Source organism: Acyrthosiphon pisum, chromosome A1 (assembly GCF_005508785.2).
Source record: "Acyrthosiphon pisum isolate AL4f chromosome A1, pea_aphid_22Mar2018_4r6ur, whole genome shotgun sequence".
NCBI classification, from domain to species: domain Eukaryota; kingdom Metazoa; phylum Arthropoda; class Insecta; order Hemiptera; family Aphididae; genus Acyrthosiphon; species Acyrthosiphon pisum.
The window spans coordinates 55,630,447-55,649,340 of NC_042494.1; the positions used below are offsets into that span (position 1 = coordinate 55,630,447).

General features: G+C 28.8%; 1 protein-coding gene across 4 annotated transcripts in view; it reads left to right on the plus strand.

Annotated features, from left to right (window-relative positions):
• LOC100162537 (Fanconi anemia group J protein homolog) overlaps positions 1–18,894 on the plus strand; it is a 54,750-nt gene that overhangs the window by 7,630 nt on the left and 28,226 nt on the right. The window contains exon 1 of one of the 4 annotated variants that reach the window (XM_016805522.2): positions 3,092–3,785. The exons of the other annotated variants lie outside the window; for them this stretch is intronic. The gene's annotated coding sequence lies outside the window, so the exon portion shown is untranslated. Of the gene's footprint in view, positions 1–3,091; positions 3,786–18,894 lie in introns of those variants that run through there. 4 annotated transcript variants of the gene reach the window in all.

The window sequence follows — 18,894 nt, forward strand, 5'->3', positions numbered from 1 at the left end:
CAAGATTCCACGTAAATATATAATTCTGTTACCAAAAATTCTAAGAAATTAAGCACAGTTTTATTTTTTATACTAATTTTAAGTTCAAATTTAGACGAAATTACATATTAAAAAACCTGGAATAACTATTTCAGATATTTTGTTGTGATTGTATAATATTATTTGTGGGTACTTGAAACTTCTAAAGTATACTATTATATATCTATTATAGTACCACGGTTTGTTGTTGATGTATAACGCGTTACCTAATGGATATTATGATATGATTAATTTGGAATTTATTATTGATACCTATTATAGATCAATTTTTTTTTTATACTATAGATAAGTATACCTATAATAGGTATGTCTAATATCTACACTGACAAACTGTCTCCGCTTAGAATCGTTTTTCTTATACAGTGATATTATATCACTGAATTCAAATTTAATACTATCCATTATACAGTGACCCACTTGTAACCTACTGTACAGTAGAGCGACATCCACTTACCCACCTTTTTATACTTGATTTTATGCTGTTAAATAATTGAAATTAATCACCCTGGGTTACCTAACCCCAAGTTTTGCTTGAGAAAATAACTTCATTTATACTTCAAATTGTTAAACAAATTGTTGAGTGCATATTTGTAAATGTTGCTTAATTGAAATGCATATTTTACTGGTAATTCAGTATTACGACCTAGCTCAATTAATATGACTTATAATACAATTTTCCAATTATTTGTAAATAAAAACGAGTTATAAATAGTTAAGTTAAAACAATTACAATTTATAAATATATTATATTTATTGTAATTTATTAAGCTTACAAAAGGCTTTGCTTGACTCTGTATAGATTAAATTGAATGTATCTATTATCGCATTTTATAATACTTATTGTTAAGTAATATTTAAATAGGTATGTTAGTAATTAATGCAAATCGGATCTCAGGATGAACTTATTGATAAATTAAATGAGCTACCTATATAGTTAGGTTAAAATAGTTATGTAAATCGTCAAAGTAAATTTTTGTTAGTTTTTTACTTTTTCGTGAATTTGAGCTGTTTAATTTACTGTTAAACATTATATTTTATAAATAATTGGCAATTTATTTATTTTGGTGTAGCATTGACGCATTTTCCATAAAATGGTTTTATACAAAGTAAGTTGATATTGATTTTGTAGTTATCGCGTCCCGAGTATAGATTATAATATACGAAAATGTGTTCTAAAATGTAGGTACTGATGTTTCGTTTTTATCCAAAACATAACATCTTTTATTCCATTCATAACAGAGCATTGTATACGATATCTACAATTGAAAAACATGGTTTATATCTATTTCGTAATCATTCGGCATCTGTTAGAATCTAAAACCAAAAATAAATAAATAAATGAAAAAAAAGAAGAATAAGAATACAAATAAAAAGAGATAATATGGTTTTGTGAGGACAGAAAACGTTTTTAATTTACTAGAAAAACACATCAATACTAAAAAAGGACCAGCAGCCTGTCTAAGTGCCACTTAGAGAAATGTATTATTGTTATTCCGGTTTCCGATCTTATTTGATAAAGATCTTGGCGAAAAAAAAATATAGAGAATGATCTCCACTCGTGTGTGGTTCTCTACCACTGTCAGACTGTGTGTATTGTGCACAATGCACAGCAAACAAGATTACTACATCTAGAACACTTGACAGGTTGAATGGGATGAGATTTGTTGGGTACTTTTTTTATTCAATAGCCCTCGGCATATATACTATGCCACAGATACACGAATGCAGTCGGCATTTTTTTATGTTCGAATTTTCATTTTATATTTCTGTTGAAAAACTTGTCTGGAGATTTGTTTTGAAGTAATTTTGTTTTTAGAAACTGCAATTGTTGGTATTTTTTTTATACACACCAATAAGGGTCTCATATTTCTACAATCTTTAAATCTAAGGACATTTCGACAAATTTCCGTTCCAAAATAGCGTGAGGTTACAACTGACGTGTACCTCAAGAAAAGCTAAATAGACAATGATACGTTTTATTTGACACAAACTAACATAATAGTTATTTAATATTTACTATACGTATGGTTGACATGGAATTTTTTTTATTGATAGATAATTTGATAAATGTATGAACCGTATTTTTTTTTATTATTGTTTTATCATTCCATTTTATTATGGTTAAATTTGTATGTGTTAGTGTACGTATATGCGCAAATTATTGTTTATTTGCTTAACTGTATGTTTCAATTGATAAGTTCGTATAGCTTATGTATCCCTTACGTATGATATTGCTATTGCTATAGTGTTTCATATCGTGTATTCTTATTTTATTGTAACACACTAACATGAATTACTTTGGCTGAATGACCTTACATTTTATTAGGGTTATTTTCATTGTATAGAGACCTTAATACACACATAATTTAAAAATTAATTTTTATATCTATTTAGAGTTTAGACTGTCTGTCCTAAAAAAGTCAATTTTGAATGCATAAAAAACTTAAGTAAAATTTCTTGGAAAAAATAGGATTTACCTATCCAAATCCAGTCTCAAAAATTGGAGTTCCTAATATTCAAAAATATTTTATTTCACGAAAGGATTAAAAATTAAATTTCTTTGATTAAATGTTGTATATTTTAATTTTTAACGTCCTCTATCTGTCTATTGAATGGAAAAATGTCAAATAAAATGCAAAGTCATACAGCTGCAATTCGTGTTTAATTCAAATGCTTTTTTAATTATTTCAAAATTTGTTGTCACTGATTTTCTGCGTAGTCCAATCAAAACTTAATGTAAATATGCTGCTCTAGTTTATTCAACATAACAAAAATGGCAGACATATTAAAAATATTTGCTTTCCTCGAATAGTTTATTAGTAAAATAAAATATTAAATCATTGTTTGAATCACTTAATTGGATAATATCTCTGTTTGTATTACTGGTATAATATTGTAGTCCCGATATTTTTTTTAACACAATATAGTTAATTTACACTATAATTATCCTATAATATGTAGGCCATTAAGTATCTGATATACCGGGTGTTTCAAAATTTTGATTTAACCAACTTTTTTGATATGCCTATTGTTTGTATTGAGTTTAGTTTTTCTTTTTAGAAATAAGTGGGGTTTGAAATGTTATACATCTTTTATAGGTATGAATCAGGAATATATAATACATTTCGTTTTATTCGACATGCAAGGTAAAAAATCATAATCGTTGGTCCGTATAAAATATAAAAAAAAACAACTGAAATATTCAATCTTGTATGTCTCTAATTTCTACACCGACGTTCGTAGTATACCACGTAAGCAGACGGTAGTAATTTCTGGGGATTCAATGCTCGAAAAAAGAACAAAAAAATGGGGTTAACTCTATACAAAAGAATATGATAGAGGGGCATTTTTTCATATTGCACGCATCATCTTTTGAAGTATATCATAAAAATTCCCATTTATTAAAACACCCCTCAAGATGTGAGGGTCGTTTTGTAATGTCTTATTTCCAATTGGCCAATTCCGGTTAGATCAGGATATCCGAAGCATATGGTTTTCGTGTAAAAGCAATATCTTATTTTTGTATAAAATTGAATTTGGTTTAGTTAGTTTGCAGTGCTCATATGAACACTTTAAAAATTGTTCGATATGCTTGTATTAAGTAGTATATTATAACTATGATGTGTTCTAAGTCTTAATCATTTTCAATTGGTTTTTATTATTAATGTAACGTATTAATTTTAATATACATCAACGATTTTGTACCACGCCTGTTGTATAGAGACAAATATGTATTAATTAATTTGGTAAGTGCATAAGTGAATTTATTACAGTGTTTAAAAAGTTTGGATACTGTCATTAGACTAATTAGGACTGATGCACGATAATATGATATAATTAATAAGGTGATCAAATATTTTACCTAATAAATGCGTGCAGCAGTGTTATCTGTTATTGCTATATTTATGTATAAAATATGCAAATAGTAATTAAAGGGTTTCCAAATTTTTTCAACACCTTGTATATACAATACACATTTTTATATACCTAATATTTATTAGTATAAATATTATTTATGTACTTCTAATGTATATCCTAAATTAACACTAATACCAAATAGGTATGCAAAATATTTTAGAAAATTCTTTGACGGTCGAGTTTTATTTTATCTTCAATAAATCCAGATAGGTATGTAGTTTTTGTATTACAGATTTGTTAGTTAAAATTGTTTGTGGTATTCTGAGAATTGATTTGATATGACCTTAGATTTAAAAAATATTAGACATCAGTTGGTCATTATAGGTACGTGCAGAAATTATAGTTGGTTTTAATGAATGATCATTTTTAAATCGCATGTTCATATAAATTTATTGATTAGAACAGGGGTCGTCAATATTTACGATGCCAAGGGCCAAAAAAAGTTAGATATTTTTCACCTATCACAATTTCAATATACACCTTATTTTATTTTAAACAAAAATGTATAGCGTTATATCAAATGTATAGCTTATTTAAGTTTGTAACTGATAAGTTAATTAATTTAAAAAAAAGTTAGATATTTTTCACCGATCACAATTTCAATATACACCTTATTTTATTTTAAACAAAAATGTATAGCGTTATATCAAATTTATAGCTTATTTAAGTTTGTAACTGATAAGTTAATTAATTTAACAAAGTATCTATAAACAAAAAACGTATTAATCCGCAGTTTCTTGTTCATACTATTTTAGTTCGTGATTTTACGTGATTTTACGTAATTTTACTCACGGGCCACATAAAATTATGACGAAGGCCTGCAGATGCGGACCGTGGGTTGCCAGCCCCTTGGTTAGAGGATCGTTATTATGGATATGTTTTTTTAAATATAATGTATCATCGGATTTTTTAGTGGTTTTGTGTAATAAATATACTTATAATATATATATATATATATATAAGCCGTTGAGAATTCAAGTTAGAAAATGTATCGGTATAACAATATTATATAATTGCATAGGTTCACATTCCAATTGATTTCAATTCCCTCTAAGATTTCATTCTATTTGATTTTAAATTGTATTTAATTATTTATAAACGATCAATGAACAAAATAAAGTTATTTATTTTCATAGTGTTAGAATTGTGTATATAAACTAAAATCACCGAGGAACTCGCTGAGTTGTATAGAAAGTTTTAAGTTAACCTATAGGTAGTCATAGGGAGTCATTCATTAGGTCAGTATAATGCAAGTGTTAAATTTGAATTCAATGATAAATTATTTTTAAAGATCCGAATAAACAATTCTGAGTGGAGAAATGGAATTTCTAACTCGCTTAAAATGTTGTAAAAATCTAACGTACGAACACAGTTAATGTTCTTACCTTAATGTTTGATAGTATATCAATTTACATTATATAATATTGAAACCAACAAAGCAAAACGTGAGCTTCTGAATTTTAATTTGTTATATTTGATGCACTTTTAAGAGTGAACACGAAAAAGCAAAGCTTGTATAGGAGACAAGGCAAGGGTCTTTTTAATATATTATCTAGACTAATATATTATAAAGTAATATATACAACATACATATTAAACATAATATAAATAACAGATATACTTAAAATATAAATTATATAAATAATAACAGTAAAATATTAACAAATAACAATAAATTATCATCATATATTTACAAAATATTATATAATTAATTTTTATATCATAGGTACTTATTATTCATTCAATTATATGTCTAATCTTGTACTTATAATATAATTTTTATGCAAATTAATATATGTGTGGAAATATTCCCGTTTTCCTCTGTTTTTAACTAGTTTTTCCAAATTTCTTTGAAAAATATTGGTTTTACTTTCCGGAATGTCTAAAAGACTTTTATTGAATCAATATTATGCTATAATGGACCATTAAACATGATTTAGTAGCTCAGTGGTCCATTACATTTTAGTAAACCATTAATTAAATTGTATTAATCTATTTTTTATGCTATCCTGCATTAGTATAGTGTATAATATTTTAATTGATTTTGGTGTATCTATTATAGATATAGATATCTATTATAGATTATAGTGTGTATATTACACATACACTAAAACTTTAAAATTGATTTAAAGGAATACATTTAGGTAGAGTCATTTCAAATTTACTTATATTTTTTTCATTTGTACATCCATGATCCAGGTACACTATACAGCTATGCTAGTCAATGCACATGGGTACATTTTAACATACATGGTATTTCAGTATTTGCAATTTAAATCATAGAACGTTAAGACGGAGACCAGTAATAAAATATAATATATTATTGCATACATAGTAAAACGGAAAACTTAATGGCTCAATCTGTATATTATAGTCTATAATGTATTATAATATATTATCCGTGACAACTTTCGTTTTTATAATTCCATATAGTCATATTATAGTCATATTATAGCCATTTAGTCATGTCATTGATCATTCAAATACCAATAGTTTGTACGAATTTATTAGCATTTGCGTATATTTTTATAAAATGTCTATAGAATTATATTATAGCCGAGTATAGTTTAAACTAAAACTGTATTTTGTTAATCAATTATAATTATAATTTTTCATATTTTATGAATTTATATTTTGGTTTTCGTTATTTTATTCTATGTAAAAATATAATTTTATATTTATTCGCAATTACTAAATAAATCCTGTATAATATGTATCGTATTTGTCAATGTAATTATAAATATTTAAAGTTTCTTTATTTTTATTTGTTTTTTTCTTCATTATTTACAGCGGTTATTTTATATAACACCATTTTATTTATCGAAATAACTTATTTTCATTTTTTCTAGAAACATTCATTAACTCTTTTCAGTCGATTGAAATTTGATCGATGTTATGATTATTAACACGCAATAACACCATAGGCCCTACAAGTCCCCTATACGTACCTACACACCACACTACAGTAACTGTGTTTTATATTTAATGAAAATAACAATGCCTTTTGATTAACGATTTCCTAATTTACCCGTAGGTACCATGTACATTTACATTTATCATATACACACCATAATCAGCAGGGCTTTACCTTTTCAGCCCCTATATAATATATAATATTACGAAAAATGAAACTAACGAGAGACCCGTATGACTACCTATACATTTGTAATATCTTCGGTCCGCCATAATAATAGCTATATTATTCTTATCCCTAATATAGTATATTATCTATGTATTATTATACTATATAGTTCAGCTTCAGTTGGTAATTTGGTATGCTACTTCTAAATGCGTTATTGTAAAGTCAGTTTAAGGATGATGGAGTGGTGTTTTACATATTATATTAAATATATATAATTAGAGTGTTGTGAACGCCGCCAAACACATATTATCCATTATACTTTACCGAACCCAGTGCGAGACATTTTATCCGGTTGATAATATGCCGACATTGCCTCTGATGGTATATAATAATAATATGATATATGCGGGAAAACGGGCGGTGGCGAATAAAGTATAATAATAATGTAAAAAGGGGGGACGTGAAAAACGACCAAATCGAAAACCCAGCATGCGGCGCAGCGGGACGACGTCAACGCCGTTCACGTGGTTTGGAGCGAAGGGGTGTTGAGGGATGAGGTCGGCGAGGTAAATAACACGATGATGATGATGACGACAACGACGACGACGACATCGGCGACGTCCGAGGTCGGTCGATTTTCATTGCGCGCGCTCCTCGCCGACGAGGTCTCCCGGGGCGGCTAAAAACGAATTCGCCCGCACCGGCGGCGGCAGGCCTCCCACTCTTTGCACATATAATAATAATAGTACTTGTGCCTCCCCGGGAGGTGTGTGGGGCCGGGTGGTGGTGGCGGCGGCACGGGGTGACAAAATGGACTCGCCGGCGGGACACCGTGTGGTGTGTGTGAGTATTGTCGTGGCGAGGGTTGGGGAGATGGTAGGCGCGCAATCATGGCGGACGACAAAAGCAGCCGCGCCGCCGGGCCGTGATCGATCCGCCGATGTCAACGCCACGCGGGGTGACGAATTTTCTCAACCAGTGTCGCTGCGGAGCGTCGCACCCCGCCGCTCAGCGCATACGAGACACCACGCGCGCGCGTATACGTATATAATAATATTATGTACCTACTATATTATTATGTGTATTGAGCATTTGAGCACGATGCGGCATACATTTTTTTCTCTACGTTATTATATCAATGTGTATAATATTATCTTTACTGGGAGGAAAATGTAAACTCTTTATGACTAGTATAATGTATAATCCTGCTAATATACTTTTTTTCTGAAAGTACATACTATTCAAGTGCACGACCGTTATTGAAAGCAAATTAAAATTATATTATTTTTTTTCACTGAAGTAAAATCGTTGTATTATTATTATATTATATATAGTAAATTAATTAACGGAGAAAAATAAATAATATATTATATAGTTAATTATTTAACAACAAAAAAGGCGCAGTATAACAGATTTCGGACGTAACTCGGCATGGCCATTGGTTACAATGTTTAATCTGATTTCAACAGTCTTGTAAAGTCTTCGAATAAATGTATTCAAATACTTTTATTTGAATACTTTTTTTGTATTCGAATGCTATTTTAAATACTTTTTTTAAGAAGTATTCGAATACGTATTCTGAATACTTTTATTTGTATTTTTTATTCATTAAAAAAATACTTTTTTCCGTTCCAGAAAAATTGTTTTAAATTTGTGACAAGACATATTATAAATCATGAACATTAATTTTATTCTTTAAACGAAATATAATATTGGCCCATGATATGATTATTTTTATAAACACCAATATATGTTGTATCCCGTATGGCCCGTATCGGCCAAATCATATGTGGTCAAAATGTATAAATAACTTATGACTACGTTATATGTTTAATTATTAATTAATAAATGTTAAATACCAATCATTCAAAAACTGTCAAAAACTAGTTGTGAAAAAAAGTATTCTGATAGTATTCGAATATGTATTCCGAGTACAAAATAAAAGTATTCTTTACAAGACTGGATTTCAATGATAAATTAATCATTTCTTATACCAAAAATAATACTGAGCGGAAACGGTGGTTGAACCAGCTATACAGTATTGAATATTGATTCCTATAAATCCAAATTTACACCTAATTCGGTCTAAAACTCATTTAAATGAGTCCAAAAATAACCTAACTGAGGCCAAATTTTATATATATTATTATTATTTAATATATTAAAAAAAAACATATTCCTTCCCATTTTAAATACTTAGGACTTTCAGTATACAATATGTCGAACAATTATTATAGTTCTAACAATAGTACAATAATTGATAGTGTGGTAGCCTCTTCTTACAGGTGACGTGTAGTGGATTTAAGCATGAATAGGTACAGGTGTAAATAAATGAGTTGACTTTGATTTAAATTGTATATGTATGAAATGTATTGCTTCGTTAAACACTTATAACTGGTATAATGAAATGTCCGTAGAATAGTTCGGAACGTAATAATTCTAAGTGCCTAAAAATATTCGATATCACTCGGATATTTTCTAAGTCCAAATTATACTGACTAACTAACTGGCGTGAATGTGCTTGTATTGGCTTGGTCAGATCACGTCTGATACAGGTCGTTTTGGGGGCTACCGTATAGTCCTAACCACTCTCCCCCAGCATATCGATAATAGTATCTTGTTACCGCGGATGCGGTGTCTATACAATCTTTTGGAAATAGTTATGGCCAACGCTCATCCTGTATAAATGCATTATGATTATCTATATTGCGTTGTATTTATTATAAATATGAATTACAGTAATATATCATATTATAAATCATTATATATATAATATACTATTATCACTAAATGTATAAAAGTGTGTAATGTCATGTATTATAATTTTAAAGCACGAATTTAATTGCACTAAAAATATGTCAAAATACAATGAAAATATACCAGAATTGCAGTATAAATATGTTAAAATTGCAATTAAAAATACCTTAAAGTTACATGATAAAATTATAAAATATATCATTGCTAATTACTTACTTAAATAATATGATGGACATTAACAAATTACAGTATTAGGTATATGATACTATAAAAAAAATATTTAAAAATTAAAATATATTATTTTTCTGAATTTATATAGGTACATATCTAAATTGTAATTTTGAAAATGTCTGTTACTTAAAATTTGTTTAGGTATATAACAAAAAATTACTTCAACGTCTACACTTGTTATGGGTGCATATTTAAAATAATTTAAAACAATTGTCGTTTTATCTAAATTAAAATTTTGATTTCCTGCCAAATCCTCAGAGTGAGTTTTAATAGTTTTTTTATCCTTAATTTTTTTCTTAGATATATTTAAATACGTTGGCGAATAAATTATTATTGATATAAGTAATATTACGATACTGTCGTATACTCGTATGACAGTATCTATATAATGCTTCTCTATACTATTAGGAAAAGTCCAAACAACTATAATGTGAAAATGTACACCGTAGTTTTATTTTGATTGTAAAATTACCTAAGATATTATAATCATTTGTATATTTTATCACGTGAAGTACATATATAACAATTACAAATTTGTTGAAATTTGCAAATAATTATATATGAGAAGACTGTAATTAGTCCGATTCCTGTACATATTTTATCAAATTTGATTTAACTGATTAAAATAAAACAATATCTATTAGATCCGGTCTTTAATTATAATACTATATTATTATGTTCTTCATTCTCACATTACCTATAACTTAACCTGTTTATTCTGTATTTTATATTTTAAAAAAATTATATATTAACAATAGTTGTCCTATACGCCTCCTAGGTAAAGGTTATCTATATAGTCGTTTAAAAGTGACTTTTACTATTTATTATTATTATTATTATACTTATTAGTTATTAGCTATCACGCTGGACACTGGACACTGGACACGTCAATAGTATAAAATTATAGTGTACGAATTGCTAAACAATGAATATAATTATTATTAATTATATAGGACCTACTATATAAATATAATCATGTATACCGGTTATATAATATATGGTTAAGATTTGTTTCTTTTTTGATGTTTTCTTTTCTTTTATTACTTGTTATTTTAATTATTTGTAAATTTTACTTAGTCAATACTAACGTACTTACCCAAAATGGTTAAAAGTAAGGAAAACGGTGTGAATATAGTAAAAATAGCTTATAATTATTTTCTATATACCTAAACAATGGCATTTTTAAAATATTTAGACTGATTTTAAACTATTTTTACCACGAACCTATATCCACACCGTTAGTACTTACTTTCCATTATAATATCAAAAAACGGGAGTTACGTGCAACATCAGTTTTTGACAAAATCTATTTTATTTTATTTTTTTGTTTTCAAAATTAAATAACTAGCTGATACATCACACATATTATATTTTCACCAAATATTTATATTATCATATTCTAGAAATGACAATAGGTATATTTCCACTCTTTTTGAACATTTAAAATTGTTGACTTTGTTATTTTTCGATGTATGATCAATCTTTGTTCTTTATCAAAAACCTTTAAAATGTTATACAATAGCTCTCTAATAAGTTTTTCTTAAAGAAATTTATAAATATAGGTATCATTATTAAAGTTAATATATTAACTTTAATAATGATACCTATATTTATAAATTTCTTAAAGTATACTTTTACAAAATTGGATCGAAGAATAACGATTTTTCCTCTTACAATTTTAGTTATTTTGTTGTAATTAATTGAAATTTTTCACTATTATGTACTTACATTATTGTTTTCTATGTCTACATAACGCAGATTTAATATATAATATAAAACACCAGTTGCGTAGACAGGAATTTCCATCTATCCTCGATTCTCGCTTCAAATATGGGAGAAAAAGGTGTCTAGATAAGTAAATGTAGATATGTACCTATTGAAATTTCGAGAAAAAAACTGAAAAAAAAGAAAATTTGTATTAGGCAATAGATCAAAATGAGTTTAAATTTAAAATTTTTTTTTAATTTTCATTTATAGTAAATAATAAAATAAAAACATTGACGAAAATTTCAAGTACCTACGGTTATTAGTTTTTTGATTACAATATGACAATTCCTATGAGATATTGTTAATTTATATAGGTGAATATCCAATGTCTAACTTCAGACGCTCATTAACAAATATTGTGGATTCACGCTCATCTTTTTTTTTTTAATTTCACTAACAACAACTTATGATAAATCTTGCATTAGATTTTTGGACCAAGCGACAACATTTCTATGAATAATAATTAAAAGTAAAAAAGAAAAATCGAAATTTTCTTCTGTCTATTAATAGCTTTAAAAGAGTCGAAATATTTTGAAAATGTTATGATGTATAGAACATGGTAAACATTCGGCGAAAATGTAATTAAACTGCGGTACGGCTATTTTTTTTAGAGTTGCACCAAATAACAAAATCAACTTTGGTGAAAACTATTTTTGTGGAAAAATCTCTGTTTTTTCTTATTTTTTTTTTTTGGTTTTTCCAACTTTTGAAAACTAATGAGGATTTTTTAATTTTGCCCAACATTTTTCACATAAGTCAACATTTCCCCAAAATACCAACTAGATTCACTTTCCTACCAGAAAGTATGCTGAAGTAGAAAATCGAAGCATTTTTACTGCCCCGGAAGGTAATGCCGGAAAAAAAACAGACATCATTGTAAAATCAATACAATTTAGTACAGCGGTAATTAGGCCTCTACAGATTTAAATTTATAACAGGTAGTCCCGGTGGTTTTGCCTCTATTAAATTTTAAATTTTAATAAAATAATATTTAATATAATACGTAGGTAGGTTACAATACCTAACACTGCAGTGCACACGAAACTTTACTCGAAGCGACGGTTCTTATCAAAAGGTAATAAATTATTTAATATTAAATAATATAGAATTAGCAGGGGCTGCCATCAAATGACATGGATAAAAATTAAAAATAGCTAAAAGCGTGATTTATAAAGAATAAAAAACATCACTACAAATGCCGTCGTCTTTTATTCGCATTTCAAAAATAATTTCTATATGTCACATCCTAAAATATTCATACATTTTTTCATGTTGTATTGGGAGTTCAATCAGAAGTTTATATTAAAACTAGAAGCCCAGTTACATTAAAAACCAGGAAACGAACTTTAATTAAATAAAAGAAAAAATTATATTCTTAGTGATATTAAAAAATACAAAAAGGGAAAGAACAGATTTGAATTTGTAAAATCTGTATTGTATTATTTAAAATAATAATTGTATTTGTATGTAATCAAAAAAAAATATATAAATAGTTATTCGACTTATTTTATAGACATTGTTTTATTTTACATTTTTGAAATCTGTGTGACATTATTTAAAAAATAATAGTATTTTTTTATATATTTTAATCGTGTATTCTTGTGTTATTCATTTGTGGCCCAATCTCCGGGTAGTAAATGTAAACAAATATTTTATACAAAGCAGGTACACAAAATGTGGCCTAATCACCGACCGCCCATTAATAAAGCTTTATAATATTATACTTGCCGTAGGGTTATAGCGATACAGACTCATATTTTATTAACTATGCGTAAAGGACTATAATATACATAGTAGCATTGTAGCATAGTAAGTTGATCGTAGTATTACCACAAATGGAGATGAAGATAATTAAGATATAATTTACCTAAGTTAGTGGATTAAAAATTTCAATGTAATAATCCAAAAAAAAAACTAACCAGTGATCGCCAAATTTATTTTCGTTTCAAGTGTTGATAAAGTTTGTAAACTTTGAATTTCAAATGATTTTTTACTATACTTATATAAAAATAAAATTGACTTATTGTTCCAGTGAGTAGGGCAAGTGCTCAACCCCGACAGTCGAAAACCCTGTATTGAGGGCACACACATGTATGTACCCGAATAGGTATATCCAGCTCTATAACGATATATCCGGTTTATGCTAGCAATGAAATCGACAGACTTAGATGTATTATATTATTGTAATAGATGCCTTGCATTTTAGTTCTATTATCTAGCCAATAACGACTCGCGAGAGGGTATATATTAGTTGTAGTTGTTGTGGGGCATATACATCTAATATAGGGGTACATTTTGCGGCGCACATGTCGCCGTGTCGTGTCGAGTGCCTGTATATAGTATTATTTGTATTGTAATATAATGTTAACGCGTGTTTTTTTTCTTTATATTGTGATATATTTATACACACTCACGCACAAAAATGCACACGTTGGTACCTATATATTATAGTATATTTGTGTGCATGCTGATTGCTGAGCACTATTCAGTGAGATCGAGAATTTGAATGCGTCCGTATATTAGTTTGTCGAGGGAGGGCTAATGCAAATGTTTGTTTATTGAGTTATGTATTATTATAATATATTTCAAGTGCCGAAAATATATTAACCAACTGCAGATATATGTATATCATACGGCTATAGGTAACCGGTAAACAATAATTTACGAATTTTGGAGCTCGGGACAAATATATGACTTGCCCTGTTTTGTACTGCATAGTGGATATAATATATTATGTGACATACGTCATATGATTAAGTTAATAAAGTTTTTGCACAACGCCGGTTAAAAATAACGTATGAACCCGTTAACGTTATTTACCAAAACAAGCCTTTGCGCATGCGCACCAAATATCGGTACGGTTATTTGATTATCATAATCGGTTATTTTAATTATTTTAACGGGCACCGTATTGCTGGTTTATCAGTTATATCTCATCAATCAGCTATATTATTTTGTCTGTGATTTTGGTCAAAGTTTACGCTGGTGATTACAGCTGTTTTCTTTATCAGTCACCGGTTTTTGGTATCCCGCTTTTTACCGCTTTTTACGAATCTAAAATGTTGATATCAAAAATATTACAGTCATAAACCTGTTTATATGTCAATGGTTAATATTGGTTATGGTAACAATTTACAATATGATAAAATATTTTAACGGAATGGATAATATATATTATCCGGTAATGCAAAAACTAAAGTTGCAACTATAACGTTAATATATTACCGTATAATTTAACCGAACGTTATTTTTACGCCGTTGTGCAAAACTCTCTATTTAAATGCAATCGTTAACGTTTCGCTTTATTTTCTGTAAACACGAATTTATTTACCACGGCAACTATTATTAAAGTTTACGTGTTTTCTTTAATATTAAATCAAGCTCTATTAGGTATATTTATGTGTAGGTGCTATCTATATTCTTTACTTTATGATGTATAATATTTATAGGTTTTTAGATTTTTATTATCACTGGTTTAACTCAGTTTGATACGTACAGTTGCCAACTTGATTTTGTTGTACAATCAACATTGAAATGTTTTTTACAATGACGTGTGTTTTTTCTGTTTTATATATATTTTTTTAACTGTCTGTCATCAACATTTGTGGTAGTAAAAAAGTTCCAATTTTCGACATAACAATTTTTTCTAGTAGAAAGTGAATCTAGTTGGTGTATTCGGGAGGTCAAAGTTGAATATTTCAAGTAATTTTCGAAAGTGAAATCAAAAACCAATTTTTTAAATATCGATTTTATTAATTTTTTCGTTTAACTTAAACTAATAAATGTGGAAGTGTAGAACTTGAAATTTTCACCAAAAATGTATATTAGAACTTTTCATACATTGTAAAATTTAAAAAATATTTTGACTCTTTTATGCCATTTATAGCCATGAGACATGTTTCTAACTTTGTAAAATTATTTTAAATTACTGTCGATAGAAACGTTTTCACTTTGTAAAAACTTTGATAATGCAAGGTTCCTCATAAGATATTTTAATATTAGTTCAAAATTATTTAAGATACACATGCATTATTATTTTTTATATGCATTTAAATTTCAAATTTTTAAAAATACATTAAAATCCCGAAAATGTGAAATTATATTTCAGTTAGATATTCATAAAAGTTTTCCTTTTTACAGCTAACATTAAAATTCTATTACAATTGTAATTGAAGATTTTCCATAAGTTTTTCTGTCATTAACAAAAAATTAGCTGACCAGAAAGTTACGCTATTTATAACCATGAGATATTTTCGATTTTTAATAATTTTTTTTAATTATTAAATTTAATTATTTTTACAAGTATATTATTCTAGGATGACAGAATGTCTCCCCTTATTAGAATCGTTTTTCGTATGCAATGGTTTATCATTGAACTCAAATATAACCACAAACACATCCATTATAACGACATCCTCGACAACTACTGTACCTACAGCAGAGTGCTACACACTTGTCTACCTTTTTTTGTTTGTTAATATTACGAATTTTTCAACATTCATCACCACTCGTTTTTCATTTTTTCCTTATTAGCCTTGACAACACTAGATTGTACTATAGTAGCTACAAAAATTCTACAAATAGGTTGAACATTTTAAATTAAACTGTCAATGTTATATAACTCTTAACGTCAAAAACTCTACCTACTAGATGGTATAAAAGATCAAAAAAAATTCTCAAAATATGTAGTTTCAAGAATAACTGATTATTGCTTAAAGAAAATTGCTGGTCGACATTAATAACACCTATATTATTATTTATGTGATATGATTAAGACTTGCATCATAACATTAGTAAAAACTAAACATATTGTAAGTTTAACATATATATATAATTACAATGTAATTAAATTATATATTAATTTACAAATTAAATTATACGTTTTTCATATTATTTAAAATATAATAATAATTTTTATTGTTTTTTTTTTAAGAATTACGTTATTTTGTGGGTGAAATTGTTTAATCAGTTTAAATAACTAAATATAAGTAAACTTAAGTTTCTTGTAGATCGATGATAGTTTTTTTAGAATCAATTAACTTCTTCCATTTAAAAATACTGTAGTTTTAAGCGACAAATAACTAGGTAAGTTAAATTTCCATTTGCTTCTCTATTAAATTATTATAAACACCTGTCTGTGATTAATTTAAAGACGTGTCTGTAATAATTGTGTTATATTGGCTATAATAATAAACCCGTGCCTTATAGATTACATAATAGTATAATACATTTATTATACTTAATTTATGATTTATAATTTCTATATAGAATAGTGATTTGTGGTTCTACATTCATCATGATTCATGATTCAAGTGCCGTATGTAAAATAATATGCGTAATTATCGATTGGGGATCAAACTGAGTGTTATTCGCCTATTCGTTGCAGAGTACATTACAATGTAAGCATGTAGTGTGTTTATAAACGTATAATATAATATATAACTGCGGAGATTAAGTTAATTGTAGTGGTAGATTCGACTTGAATGTTTACGGAGTATAAATTTTATGTTAAAAAAAAATTATATGTATATACTATATAATATATAATATATATATTTATTTAAGTGTATATGTATAAGGCTGCGCTCCAGCGGTGTGCTTGTATACTAGGTAAGTGTATTTCACGATAATTCTGGTCGTATATATAAATAAAATATGCCGTAGTATATACTTATAGGAGTCACTAGGAAATAAATAAAAATACGTCGCGTGCTGATTTACCATAATATAAAATTATACCTAATTTATATTTGTATAAGAATCATTGTGGTGGGAGGAGGGTAAGGGCAGACAGACCGTGAGAGAGAGTAAGTGAGGTTTCTACTGGCTTATGTATGTAGGTATGTATTTAAAATGTACGTATAATAATATTATGTACTACTATCCTAGGACCGTCGCAGTGTCGCACTTGGGGGTTGTACGCACTAAACTTCTCATATGCTTGGAAGTCACCCGTGCACACAGTGTATGCGTAAACGTATAACGGAGAACACGGTATTGTGTCCCGTGCACTTGGAAAATTCGCAATTATTTTCGCGTTACTTCAGTGCATACACTCCGGCGGGTCGAAACGAGCACGTATCACTGTATATATATTCTAATATGTGGATTATTATACACGTACGCATGCAGAAGTCCACACTGTTTGTATAATATATAGGTACATATATATTGCGTAAGCTCTCTGCTATTACTTCACCAAAGTATATATATGTATAATGTATATATATATATATATATACACAAGTCTGGGGCGCGCGCGCGGAACCCGAGTGCCCACAGCGGGATGGCTTTTCAAGTGGCAGCGTCGACATCAGTCTTTCGTGGGCGGTGGGTTCGTGGTAAAGGGGTTATGGGGTGGTGCAGTTGCAGAGGGAAATGTACGCGTAATATATATTATACACGTATATGCACGTTACGTGACGAGGGATATTCGATGACGAGAGAGGAGGGCTGAATACAGCGGGGCGCGCGATCAAAGGACTCTGTCCCTCGGGCTTCTGCTCTCGCTGCAGCCATTGCGGTGGTGAAGCAGAAGCCGGAGGGTTCGTTGTCGTCGTCGTCGGCCACACGCACCGCCGCACACGTCCCTTTCTGCTGCACAAGTATATATATAGTATATACATAATATATGTATATACTATATATATTATAATAATATATTGTCCTCTCTCGGACTAGGTCTCTCTTTCCCCTTCCTCCAGTACCATTATTCTACCTCCCCACTCGCACCCTGCAATAAGACTCGCCGTCGTATACAACCAATCCAATGCAAATTCTCTGCTCCGTCGTCATCGATGGATGTATATATATTTTATTTATGTAATGTCCACAGACTTTTCCTACTCGATAACCATTATATTTATATATATTGAGAGCACAAAATATAGGTAATACATATATACGTCAAGGGTCCCTCGGGAAAGTTCTATACATATATATATACGAGCGACATCGTTTGGCGTTTGTAACCAGGAGAGGGTCGCATTACGGGACCGTGCATATTATACGTGTATATTATAACATAATATCATCCGGCTCCTGGGAGGGATATAAGCGCCCGGTGCACGCTAATTCGATAAGGATTCTTGTCCGAACTC